Source organism: Excalfactoria chinensis, chromosome 8 (genome assembly GCF_039878825.1).
Source record: "Excalfactoria chinensis isolate bCotChi1 chromosome 8, bCotChi1.hap2, whole genome shotgun sequence".
Lineage (NCBI taxonomy): Eukaryota > Metazoa > Chordata > Aves > Galliformes > Phasianidae > Excalfactoria > Excalfactoria chinensis.
In genome coordinates, this window is record NC_092832.1 from 10,293,846 (window position 1) to 10,306,938 (window position 13,093).

Genomic DNA, 13,093 nt, shown 5'->3' on the forward strand with positions numbered 1-13,093 from the left:
TCCCCTGGCTCTGTTTCCCCTTTGATCATGTCGTGTTTCTATTGGAGCGTTCCAGTAAACAGGGCCCCTGTGATCACGTAGCACAGGTTAGATCCTCCACAGACTGAACGGTGCTTTTCCTGAGCTGAGGGTTTGACCCTATATTCTAAATGTCCCTCTGCGACCAAGCAGGGCCCCATCAGGCATGATGCTGAGCAGCACTGGATTTAATGAAGACCAGTGTGAATGGAGTACGCTCAGCACCACAGATTCCCTAAAACCAGTCCTTTTCAAAGAACAATCTGGATGTTACAAAACAAGCCACGAGTGGAGTCCCCATAAATACAGCAGCACTTCAAACCAGGCTTCCTTGCAGACCTTCAGCCTGTGCTGGGGTTGCAAGCCCTGGATCTGTGCACATTAATTCCTCATTTCATAGAGGCAAAAGCGCTGCCAAGAGGGATGCAAACATGTTCACTTTATGATGATGCACAGACTCTGCCTGGAGCCTCCCAAAGAAGCCTTTCCTTTCCTTCAGCAGCACACAAACAGCGCACACTACATGCTTTAAATGGGATTCGAGTCACTTCTTTCATCACGACTAAAGCAGGTACTGCTGGAGATAAAAGCCGCTGTCTCAGAAAAGCAGGTATGACATCTGGTACGTAGCACCAAAAATAAATCTCTGACTTCCTCTCATTCCTGCCAAACCTGCTCCAAGGAAATAAAGCTGGGAGATGTTACAAATGCACACTGCTCTCTGATTTCAAAGGAAGAGCTGACCTATTTTTTTAGTTTGCCCATTTTCAACATTTCCTGTGACAAAATCGGTTTGCTGAAACAACGGGTTATGTTTGTAGTAACCAAAACCATAAAAGAAAACTGCGTGCATGTGACAAAGCCAAGTGGCCTGGTGTTTGCACAGGAGGTAATTCACGCTAATACTGCTATTTATAGTGCAGCAGCACCTCGGGGACCAGTCATGCTCAGCACAGCTACCTGGTAGGCACTACACAAACATGAAATCTGATGGTCTCTCCCCTGCAGTGCACTCGTACCTGGGATTTATGGAGTCTAGTTGTGTAAGCGGCCATATAATGTGGGGGTGCTCCTCTGCTGAATTCTTTTCACCTCTCCTATTTGTGTAATAAGTATTTCCTACATTCACTCGATAGCCAACCTGCTTATAACGTGGGAGATTTGGGTATTGGTGAAGGTGACCTACTTAAATCAGAAACAATTAAAGACCCGCTACCCTGCTTCCTATTTACAAGCTTAACTAAGAAACCACACGCAAAAAGATCACATTGAAGAGGCTGGGAAATATTTCCCAGTGCTATAATTCTGGTCATACAGGAGGGTCTGTTGGGGGGATCAAAGAAGGAAGTGCATGCAGTTCTTTATTAGCAATGTAAATAGGACACATTTGGAGGCTGTCACCACCCCGATCGCTCATCTGCTTTTATTAGTCCTCATTCTTTATTCTTATTGTCTTTGGTTTTCTGCTCTTGTCGTTAAAGTTAGTTATGTTATACGCATCTGTTTAGCATATTCTATACGAAAATGCAAATGGAGATGAAAAACAGTAGAATAAATATATGCATCTCCCACATCACATATATATTTACCGTGGCATGTCAAATGCAAAAGAATTGTTTATCATTTCCGAGGTCTGCTTCTTCATTATGTGCATTACTTTTCTTTTACCAGCAGGTGGCAGCTTTCCATTATTTTAAATAGGTTCCCTTGTTAATATCAGAGATTCGGAAGTTCTAAGCGGCTTGCAAAAAGCCTTGAGCTCATTTCAAAGTTATTTTTTACTTCAGTTTCCTTTTACACCACCCCTGCTAGAAAAAGCAAGGGCTACACTGTCTGTTTGAGTTTACAGTGCTGCTGTTGACTGAGGCTGACTGTTATATCTATGAGTTACCTGACAGTGAGTTCAGGCAGCGCTGTCAGACTCAGACACTGCTGGCTGCTACCAGCCCCCCGATTCCCAGCCTGCACTGAGGGACTGCGCGCAGCATTACTAACAGCAGCAGCAGGGGGCACATGCGGCTGTACAGAAGGGCCTGGGGTTTACTTCCCTCTGCGTCACATGGATGCTGAATTTAGAAAGCAAAGAGTTAAATGCACTGTCCTGGCAGCACCAGGCTCCCTCCTGCTCTGCTGCAAGAAGGCTCAAGGGCACAAGATGTCTATGCCAGGAGAAGTAAGGAGAAGAGGGCTGCCCTCATGGGCCCACAGGCTGGGACCTGACAGGGCTTTGTGGCTGGGCTGGCGTTTCATTCATCCATTCTTTTTTTCATCCAGCTTACAAGGCAAACTGCCCCTTCCCTCAGGCTGCACAGGCCTTCTCACATCCTGCAACTTCTGAATTTCTATGTTCCTTGCATTCTCAAACTGGAGAGGCAAACAGGTTACAATCGTTTTCCTTCCATTTAATACCTAAACAAAGCTAACGTTCCTAAACGTTGTGCACAGGTAAACACCAGCCTGTAAGCTATCTTGGGAACACAGCATTTTCCTTTGCAAGCAGAGCCACGGAGCCTCTTATTAACAGTTTGCAGAGAGTGAGAAATTCACCAGGGTACTAAATTAGGAGAAGATGAAAACAACAGAGCGTGCAGATGCATTATACAAATGGGCAAAGAGATGAAAAACATGGGGAGGAGAAAGGACATCATTTGGGAAAATCAGGAGCCCGTTAAGCTGTGAGAAACAACATGTAGATGATGTCAGGTGCTGGTAGGCCAGGGGAGGGGGCTGAGTAGGTTCTCTTTAATTCCAAAGATTCCCAAAGATGTGGGACACTCCACATGGGTAGGTACCTACTACAGGTCCTCACGCTCATAGCTGTGTTTGTAGAGTATAATTCCAGCAGACATTTCTAAGTATGAAGAGCAAATGGATGTGTTTATGAATCACATAACGACTTTCAGCCTTTGGTAGATCCTGAAACAATCATATAGGCAGAAAATAGGCATCAGTCAACCTCTCTTCCTAGCGTGTGCCACTGCACAGAGAAAACAGGGGTTTAAGTGAACGTGATGCCATCCTCTCAACTTCTGTTTCCATTTGGGAAGTACTTTAAATAATATTCACAGTAGATTTAAGATCAGTTCTTACTCTGATTATTGCATTCCTAAGATAATAGATTTCAGAATTATATTTTCCAGTCGAGGATTAAAGAGCTACTTCTAGGCTTCCCCCTTTCTTTAATAAAGAAAGATTCAACCTCATCTCGAAAGCTGAACATTAATATAGAGGAGATTTGCTGTCATCTTAGTAAGGGTTAGCAGTAATCATTTAGCATTCCCATTACTTTGCCACCTAAGTCTCAATCTGCTCATGTTGAGAAGCAAACTGGCATTCTTAATACATGTCACCTGCATCACACAGATGCTCAGGGATGTTTCCCACCACCGGACCCCAGCTTTTCTGCTCTGCCTGGCAGAATGAAGGCAGCTTTGTGCCTCAGGGCAGGAGCAGGGCAGCTTTTCACGCCTGTGCTGCACAGGTGCCCCAGACCCACACAGCCTGCTGCCCTCAGGGGAGGTGGCTGCAAACAGGGATGAATGTGGCTGCTTCTCTGGTTGGGCAATATGCAAAGAGCATCTAGGAGCCACATTTGATGCTGCAATTTATAGCCAGCACTGAAAAGCAACACACTTCAGCGTACAAAGCAAGCAGAGGTCCTTTCAATTGTCAGATGGTGCACATCAGCAAGTAGTCACTGCCTTCACATTGTGGGCACAGAGTCCCAGCTCCTGCCTACAGCATACATCCCCAGAAACAGGGGCTGGGGGATGAGGAACAGAAGCAATACACTTCTTGTTCAGGTACAGAGCTGAGCCCTCTCAGCCTCACCCTCCAGATCTGGGGTTGCTCCTGGCCCTGCTGCTGCTGAAGAGAGAGAAAATCCCACATAGTAGTGAGATGTCACAGCAAAACTACACCCCGTAGATTTTGGCTGAGATACAGCGTTGCTTTATCTCAAAGATGCCTCAGCTAAAACAGGAGATCTAATGCCACGCAATGCAGGATGGAGACTCTTAATTTCCCCAGAATCTGCCCCGAAGCCGAGCACACACAGCTACTTCACAGTCCTAGGCACTGCGTCACCTTAAAAGTTAAATCAGCATCAGGACTCAGCCTCTGACTCTCTACCACTTACTCTCTGACCGTGCTGTACTGGGAGGAAGGAAGACAGACAATCCAAGCCCATATGCTTGGGTATGAATTTCCTCTTTGCCCCCTTTCTTTCTCCAGCTCTAACCCAAAAGCAGAACAGCAACCAGGTGACATTCTGCTGTCAGTACCTTCTGTTTTTCTCTAATTGCTATCAGAGCACAGAGAAGCCATGATGCTTGAGTGCCACAGATTTCACTCACACATTTCCCACCTCCCTCATGATTTACCATTCCAAACTCTTTGCCACTCGAGTTACACAAAAAAGAAGAGATGAAGGCTGAATAAAACTTGCTGTTTTGCCCAGGATATGAAAACAAAACAAAACCTAATTAGAAATTATACGTATAGACCGTGTTCTTGCCCCAGTGTATCGCTACAGTATCACGTAGGAGAAAGAAGGGTTGAGGAGAAGTCTGAATGGAGAAACATGGCCAAGTACCAGGTAGGGAACAGAAGCAGATCAGAGCCTCACAGCACTTGGTTCTACCAGGCTCTGGTGTGCAGGATAAGGACAGAACAGCCCACAGACAGGAGAGCTTCAGGACATAAAATACCTGGTGCAGCTGCAGCAACCAAGACAGGTTTGCCTTCATCTGCTCCACAGGGCTGTGGGCTCCTTCCCGGTGCAGGCGGACGTGGGTTGCGTCACGTGCAGCTGTGTCCCTGGAGTCCGGCTTCCTGCAGCATGCTCTGCAGAGGGCAGCAGCTCAAGCAGCTCGGGAACTGAAGCCAGCAAAAACAACTCAGCCTCTCTTGTCACATGTCTCACTGCATGTCCCTGCACAACATCTCTGCCTTCACCAGTTGATTTGGGGTAAATTAACGTCCCACAAATGAGCATCCCCAGCCTAGCACCGCAAAATGGATCTTTCAAACAAGTGCATGCTTTAAAAGATTTGGACTACAATGCGCTTAGCAAAGCTGGGAATTAAATATATGGTTAAAATTCAGGATATGGTTGTGTGTGAAGGAGGCCAGGCCACAGAAGGAGCCAACCTATGATTAAAGATGGGAATAAAACAAGGCCTGGACATCTACAGAGCTGAGAATACCCCCAAATGAAGCAAACACCTCAAACAAAAAGCACCGCTAGAGTGAAATGCCCTTTCACCTTCTGACAGCAAGTAAACTGAAGCCCAACTGAGGCCCTCGAACAAACTGCATGCTGCCATGCGCTCTGCAGTCCTTCTTGGCTGGGGTGTGCGACAAACGTCAGGCAAATTCTCCAGCCGAGACTCACCTACTGCAGAACACACGAGGAAGCAAGAATCTACTCGCTAGGTCAGCACGTCCCATAATATAAAAGCGTGGCCACAATTACTAACAAAAGAAACTGCAGGATGGACTGAATTTCACGCGCAGCTTGTTTACTGAAAGTAAGGATCCGTACCCTGGAGTGAATTCTGCTCAACCAAACTCCAACTTTAAGTAAACGCAAATAGCCTCCACTAGAAATGTGAAAAATAAACAAAATATAATTTAATTTAATTTGAGCACCCAAGCAAGTCATTTGCAAGTCTGTTTAATGTTGAGGAAGAAAAAGCCTTAGTTCAGTCTCTACAAATGGTTTTACTTACTTCTGTTACTTTCTGTCTCTTGAGGATAATCTACTCCTAATAAGGACAATTGCTTAGATTTATTACCCCACAGAGGCCTTGTTAAAGATCTAACAAAAATCCCATTTAAATGAAAGGACAATAGAATCTTTAAAGTCAGCGTAGAGTTTAATTAAAACCTGAATCAGAGTCCATGTCTTTATGCATAAGAAAAGCAAAAACAGATTTCAAAGCTGTTAAACTACATGTAATTGGCATAAACTACCCATTGAGCCAAAGTTAAAAAAAAAAACACAAAACGTAGGCTATCGTATGGAAATTGGAGCCCATTAATAAATAACAAAGCTGATCCATGTGCATAGGGGCGCATTTCTGCACGCGTTTCTTAATTTGTCTAATTTGCTAGGCATATCTTAGAGCAAACACGAGACGTGCTAGCTGTTAGGTTGAACAAATTCAAGAGGGACAAAAAAGGGCTGACTGAAATCAATGCATTAACATGCACCAGTATTTAAAAACGTTTCATAACGTTCCCAAAGAGAGCATGTAAACGGCAGCAGTTTCAGTGCAAAACTGCTGTAATCTGTGTTCCCATGTAGTCGTTACTCACACATGGGAGTATACAGTTCCTACAGTCATTTTTCATGCATGAATTCTTTAAAACTCCCAAATCTCTGACATAAATACACAAGGGGAACCTCCCTTTCGAAAGTTAACACCTTATGAACTCTTGGAGGGGAGGTGAAGGCAGATACCAGCCCACATGCTGGCACCGCTCTGGGACGGTCTGCCTGCAGCCCTGCTGGCTGGCCCAGCAAGGCCAGAGCAAAGGCCTGCAGCTCCACTGCTGCCAGCAGCATCCTGCATGTGCAGGAAAGGGAGGAGAGCCCAACAGCCGCTTTGGGCATGATGCTTCCTTGTCAAGTCACAATAAATCCGGAGACAAAAAACATTACAAATCCCTTATGCATTAAATGCAAGGCACTTTGCCTTCTCTGCCTTTGCACGTGCCGAGGGATGCCGGACTGGCAGGGGGCAGGCAGACATGGGCTGAACGCTGCTGCAGATACTGGAAAAGGCAGCAACAAGATGGTGGCTGTGCCCTGCAGGCTGGCTCGGTTCGCACTAGGTGGGTGTGAATGACAAAGCTGACCAGCTGCTATGTAGGCTTTTCCCATTTAAAGTAACAGCTCTTTCCAGTGCTACGCTGCATTCTAGCATAAGCGGCAGCTGGCCGTACACCTGACTCCGAGCCACAGCGGCTGAAGGGATCGGCAGGGCCAACAGCCGCCGGCAGTCACCGACTCCCAGCCATGGAATCGTGCGGCCGAGCTCCTCGGACCACACCAGCCTCCATAGCCGGGGCTCTCCCCGTCACCCACCCGGCCACGCGGCGGGGAAGATGGCGACACCACCGGCTCGCCCGTCCGTCTCCATGGCGACGGCCGCGAGAGCGGCGCTCCAAGACATGGCCGAGCGGCCCGCACCGGCTCCGAGCCCGGGCCAGCATCGCCCCTCCGCACTCGCAGCCCGGCACGGCCGTACGGCCCCGACCCCCGCGAGGCGGCGCCACGGCCCCGGCAGCGCTGTGACGGCGGCAGGAGAGCGGCGGGTCCCGGCCCCGTCTGCGTGCGGGGAGGGAGCGAAAAGACACTTAAAATGAAAAGCTGGCTGCTTTCCGCGTTCAGTTTCTCCAACGCAGATGGGCCGTTCCTCAGCCCGGAGATCGTTAGTGCAGTTAAGAAAGGGAAATGTCCAATGTGAGGCCGATGTGCAAGCCGTATTAAAACACTGTGCAGGGCGTGCAGTGCATCCTGGGGGATGTATTCCTCAATGATCTTTTTAAAGAAGTACGTTCTGAATGTGCCGTGGCAGGCTGAGGGCAGGCACAGCTGCTTACAGACAGTGCTTGGAATGATTTCCCTCTGCATCTGCACTGCAACTGGAAATGTAAATGTAATGCTACTCGTTGTTCAGCTCCTTTCCTGGACACACACAGCCTGGAGGACACGGGTAAAGCTGGGATGGAAGCATGGCGAATCCCACCCACCTGCAGCCTTCCGTGAGGCTACCAGGACTGCTAAGATACAACCAAAATATGCGCTGGAAATGACATTTACTACTGCTGGTGTTAGCTCCATTTACATTTAGGGTGTAGGATCTCTGTTTTCTTAGTGCATTTCACCTGTCCTTGACATCCTATACATGAAACAAAGGCTACTTATTTTACAATTTAAGTACGGGTGAATTATAACCTTGGAAGATCATTTTTCAGTCTGCTTTGTTTTTCTGCACACCTGCAATTTATCCCAGTAATAACAGCGTTACTGAGAGGTAGGAGACGTGCTTCCCAGGGAGCAGGGAACACTCGCTCACCCGTCATAATTCTTTTCACAGGACAACCCCACAGAACTGCACTGTCACGACAGCTGGTGTGACACAGGGCACCAACAGAGCACGCTTTAACATGAAGTTATACTCTCCACGAGTACTTTCAGTATTGGTCACATTCCACTTTCCCCATGAACACATTTCAGTCATACTGACTTCCAAAACAGCTGGCCGGTCAGCACAACCCAGTCTAGCAATAAAAATCATGCCTTCCTTTTGCCTTCCTACCCACATCCGCGCAGCATTCATCCATAGGAGATAAAAGGCAAAATAGTGGGATAGTGGGACTGAGGAATGCCTGGAACAACTGTCACCACAAGCCTCGTACTTCACATAAGCAGTAAGTGGTTCTTAAAGCTGTGCCTCTGAAGGACACCTGTTTTTCTCATAAAACATTCTATGAGAATCTTCCCCGTCCATCCTACCTTGTGTGCCTCTTTCAGGGGAGCAGACTGTGTCCTCTTCACACTTCAAGCTGCTTTGAGGCGGCTCACACCTTGCAGGAGGCTGCTCTGTGTGCTTGCCTTCATCCAGGGCCCCGGGACTCTCCTTGCAGGCCTGCATCAGGATGCTTCCATGACTGACAGTGGCCTTACTTCTGGCTGCAGTCACAAGTTTTCCAGCAAAGATGTATGCACTAACAGCACCTGACACTGTATCTAGCACTCACAAAAGGTATGAAGGATATGAAACAATACAGATACTATGTATTGTCCCAGCCCAGAGAAAGAAAGAGTTTCTCACAGGGTTTGGAGCAAGCAAAAGGTGTGGCCTACAATTAAGGTGGGGCCACAATACCTCAACACAGTGAAACATGTCAGTGCTAACAACTGAAGCCTTGGAAGTGGAGGATACATTTAAAAACCAACCTGAGAGTGACAAATAAGAATATATAGCTATTTTGGAAAGCATTAATACAGAATATATCTTAGTCAACAGCAGGAGTCAGAGTTGCTCATGAGCTCCTCTGATCCTTAGGTTTGGTCTTCCAGAAGAAAAGCACGTTAAGAAGAACATGACAGACACTGTGCTTTTGAGTACGCTCCTCTTGAGCTTATACACACCTGAGTGAGCACCAGTTCCTCAAGTCCCTGACCAGGCCCCTCCCACGGGTTCATTCCTTCTCCCAGTCTGAGCATTTCCAAGTGATTCTCAGAGCAGGGCAGACACTGCTCAGCCTGCTCTAGGGAACCGTCCAACCTCCAGCCGCTTCTAGAGCTTGGCTCCAACCTGCGAACAAAGTCCCAGCTCTTTCACAACACTGACAAGATCTCGGCTCACTGCATTTTCTTTCTTCGTTCCACTTGGGAGTGCCAGATGTTCCTTTCCTCTGAGCACTGCTCAGTTCCTCTCAGAGGAGACATCTGCCCATCCTCCAGCAATTCAGTGGCTAATAGACAGTCTCTACGCAGCCTGCATCTCCATGCCCTACTGCACTCCCAGCTACAGAGTACAACCAGCAGCACTGATGGTGGTTTACGGGAGGAATAACTGAAGGAGGCATTTTTTTTTCCTTGAAAACAACCCTTTGTGTTTGCACAGACTATAGAAAATTCCAGTTTCCTTCAGCTCGGTGGTTGTTGTTGTTGTTTTGCTTTTTGTTATTTGCTTTTTTTAAGCCGGAGGTAATACCTGCAAGTATTCTCAAGAAAATGCAATTCAATTCAAATGAAATCCCATAATGATAAAGTTTACAGCAGGTCCAATAGGAGTGTGGAGAACAGAATTTAATGCCTTGTTTCTTTTTGCTCACTGTTTTTCCCCCTTTTTGCTCTATGCTTAAACACTGAAGAACGCGAGCAGGAACAAATGGTTGTGTTGTTCTTCTGGTGCTTCTCCGAGCAGCATAAGATGGTCATTCTCCAGCAAAACTTCCGCAGAGGGAGGCTGTGATAATAGAACGCATTCAAAAATGATGGCCAGATGGTGGCACAGTAAATGTACACATCCATTAGAAATATGCCTTGCTCAATATGCGGATTGGAGAGCGTCAGACACAAACACAACAACTGCCTCCCAAAATGTATGCCAGTAGACTATTTACTACCAAATCCAGAAGGAGTTTGTGATTCTAACATTGTCCCCATTAATGAGAAAAATATCACCATACAAAAGCTTATTTTTCTTCTGTTTTCTTCTTATCAAATCCTTCAAACAGCTGATAAATAGCTTTTATAGATTGGAGAGTCAGACAGAATTCGGAATCTATTATTTCAGTAAAACCCCAGGGGTCAACTTATCACCTGAAAACCATTTTACATGGACAATTTGACTTTCATGTGGAGTGTCAGAACATACCCTAGATGTGAATCTAAAATAAATTATATAGAATACTGCCTTATTTGTGCTGAAATTTATCGGTCCCACACTACAGTAGTTTTGAAAATTGTTTCCCTTAAGCTACAGTGCAGAGATGTTATTAACTGCTTCAACTAAAAGAGCATTTCTGAGTGGCTGCTATAAACTCTACAGACTGAGACTAATTTCTATTGAATCACACACTTACCTGAAACTATTTTCCATCCTTCCAAGCAACCAACTTTACCTTCTTTCAAAACATACTGTCTGTTTTATTGCCATCATCCGCTGTACACACCATCATTTCTATGTATCTGCTCCAGAACCAAGCCTTTATCTAGGTTCCGAAACAGTCACACCCAAGAGGAAAGAGATGCACTTATACCTTTCCCTCCTATCACAGGTTATTTTCCTCACTTAAGCAAATCTCCAGCCTCTGAAATGCATCTCTGTGATATATCACAAGTCAAGCAGATCTTTTCCGCTACTATTAATCACTTTCTTAATCAATTCTACTGCCACCCTTTTGAAATCAAATTATTTTGATGATGTGTTGATGCTTTGGCAAATGCTGCTTCTGTACCCATCAGCACAATTTTTAGAAACCACCCAGCTGATCTCAGAGCCTAAAACCTTTTTAATTGAGGAGGAGATACTGAAAATGTTACGAACGATCCAGCTGCTGAGTGACTATTCTTGGAGTAGAAATTTCCATCTGGGCAGAAAAACCTCCTCCAGGCATAACTTGTAAGACACGAGAATGGTGCCATGGGATGAAATAATTTTGTTTCTGCACACAGCAACCTAAAAAGTCTGGACTACGAAAGCTAAAATACTTCATCACAACCAGCCAAAACCCTTTGGTAATCCTAGTGGTAAACTCTATTGACACACTTCCATTCAGATGAATGGATAACACTTATAAAGTAAAGTCTCTAAGGTCCCTTCCAACTCGCACGATACTATGATACTATGATGATGATACTATGAAAGGAAATTGTTAAGAAGGAAGTTGTTATCTGAATATCCAAGTTTCTAGACAGCACTACTTTCACTTCTTTACTGAACCGTATCAGACCTCTTCATCAGGAAGCATTCAGTCTAATGACAATACACTGTGGCTAGTCAATCCATTGGAGCAGACAACCTCCAGCTTCTGGCAATGGCACTCAACCCAGTGAGGCCTTTGCTAAGTAAGAATTTGAAAAACAAGGTTTGGAAGCCTTTGGGAGTCATTTCCTTCTCTTCCAAACTCTCTATTTCCTGGCTCCCCAACACTGATCTTTCATGTTAAGATATATCTAAGAAACAGTGGGAGCCTGTCAATAAATGAACGTTCCATTGCAAAGTCATACTCCTAGCCTGTCAGGGAGGGAAGTGGCTAGTTGATGACCACAGCCCACATTTGCTTTCTCTCACATTACCTGGCTCCCTAAGGGAATTCCTCAAGGATCTCTGGGAGCTCTGCTGGCCTGCTGGGGAGTGGCAGAAGTCCACTTGCAGAACCTGGCTTTGCTTGTTGCCTAAGCTCTAAGTGAGTACTGGTGCTGAAGCCATACTCAATAGCCGAACATCTGTGTTTAGTAACTAGATATGACTATGTTGAAAGTAGTTCATTATTAAAAAAAAAAAAATTAAAAAAATCTAAATTACATTTCTACTGCAAGAAATATGTTCTAGAGAATTTGTGTGGTGAGCTGGAATAACCGGTATAGGATTGCACATCCCGCTCCAGCTTTGAAACACGTAATATTCATTCTGGCCAAGCACTCCAATTGATCAGCAGTGGCCTATGTTGGACAGTAATTTTAGAAGCATGTATTTATGTCCAGTAAAAAAGACAACCTGAGGGAACTATCTGGGACAGTAAAATTAATGCTGCATTTCTGCCTCTAATATAACCTACCATTTATAGAAATGACTTGGGCAAGTTAGCAGGACTCTTTCTGTCTTATTTAAACAATACCAGATCCCTTGCATCACAAATTCACAGCACTGAAGAAAAAAAATGAAGAAATTGAAGTTACCCACTTGCACTGATAAAACATTCTGAGTGTTTATAAGTGCTTAAGCAGCCAAGATAAATATTTTGGAACCCCTTTCTAAAAATGATTGGTTAATTAGCTCTAAAGCAGAAATGCACAATTTCATTGTGGATCCAACTGATGGTGCCTAAATCGAGCTGGAAGTGTGATCAGATATCAACAAGCAGCAGCTTAAAGTTACACACGCTGACCTTAGTATGTGTGACTATCAGGTTTTCACTGTAGAAATATATATATTTCAATATCTTTTCTGAGCTGAAATCATGTCATTTATATGCAAATCAGACAATATTCTACAGCTGTTTCTTCTCTGCTGAAGCCATGGGAATTATTTGCACTTAATAAAGCCACATAAATAAGTTTTGCCTCCAAATGGAAGGGGGGAGCAGCAAATGTATCATAGCCATTTACAGTTTCAAGCATCTTTTTATTTTGAAAGTTATATGCATCCCTTAATGGGAAGTTTCACAGTTATGAAAGAAACATTGTTACATTTATACAAACAAAATACCCTACCAGCCTCCAAAACAAGATGTTTTACATTTTCCCCTATGTTCAGCTATCTAGAATATAAAAATCGCTATGTAGCATGAACTAAAAGTCTGTGTAATTATTACATACTAGCTCCAT

At 45.0% G+C, this 13,093-nt stretch overlaps 1 protein-coding gene across 2 annotated transcripts in view; it reads right to left on the reverse strand.

Annotated features, from left to right (window-relative positions):
* ZNF644 (zinc finger protein 644) overlaps nucleotides 1-4,877 on the reverse strand; it is a 71,685-nt gene extending 66,808 nt beyond the window's left edge. Inside the window, exon 1 of one of the 2 annotated variants that reach the window (XM_072342714.1) lies at nucleotides 4,728-4,877. The gene's annotated coding sequence lies outside the window, so the exon portion shown is untranslated. The remainder of the gene's footprint in view (nucleotides 1-4,727) is intronic. The other variant, XM_072342704.1, reaches the window with a different exon arrangement.
* Between the last annotated feature and the right edge of the window lie 8,216 nt (nucleotides 4,878-13,093).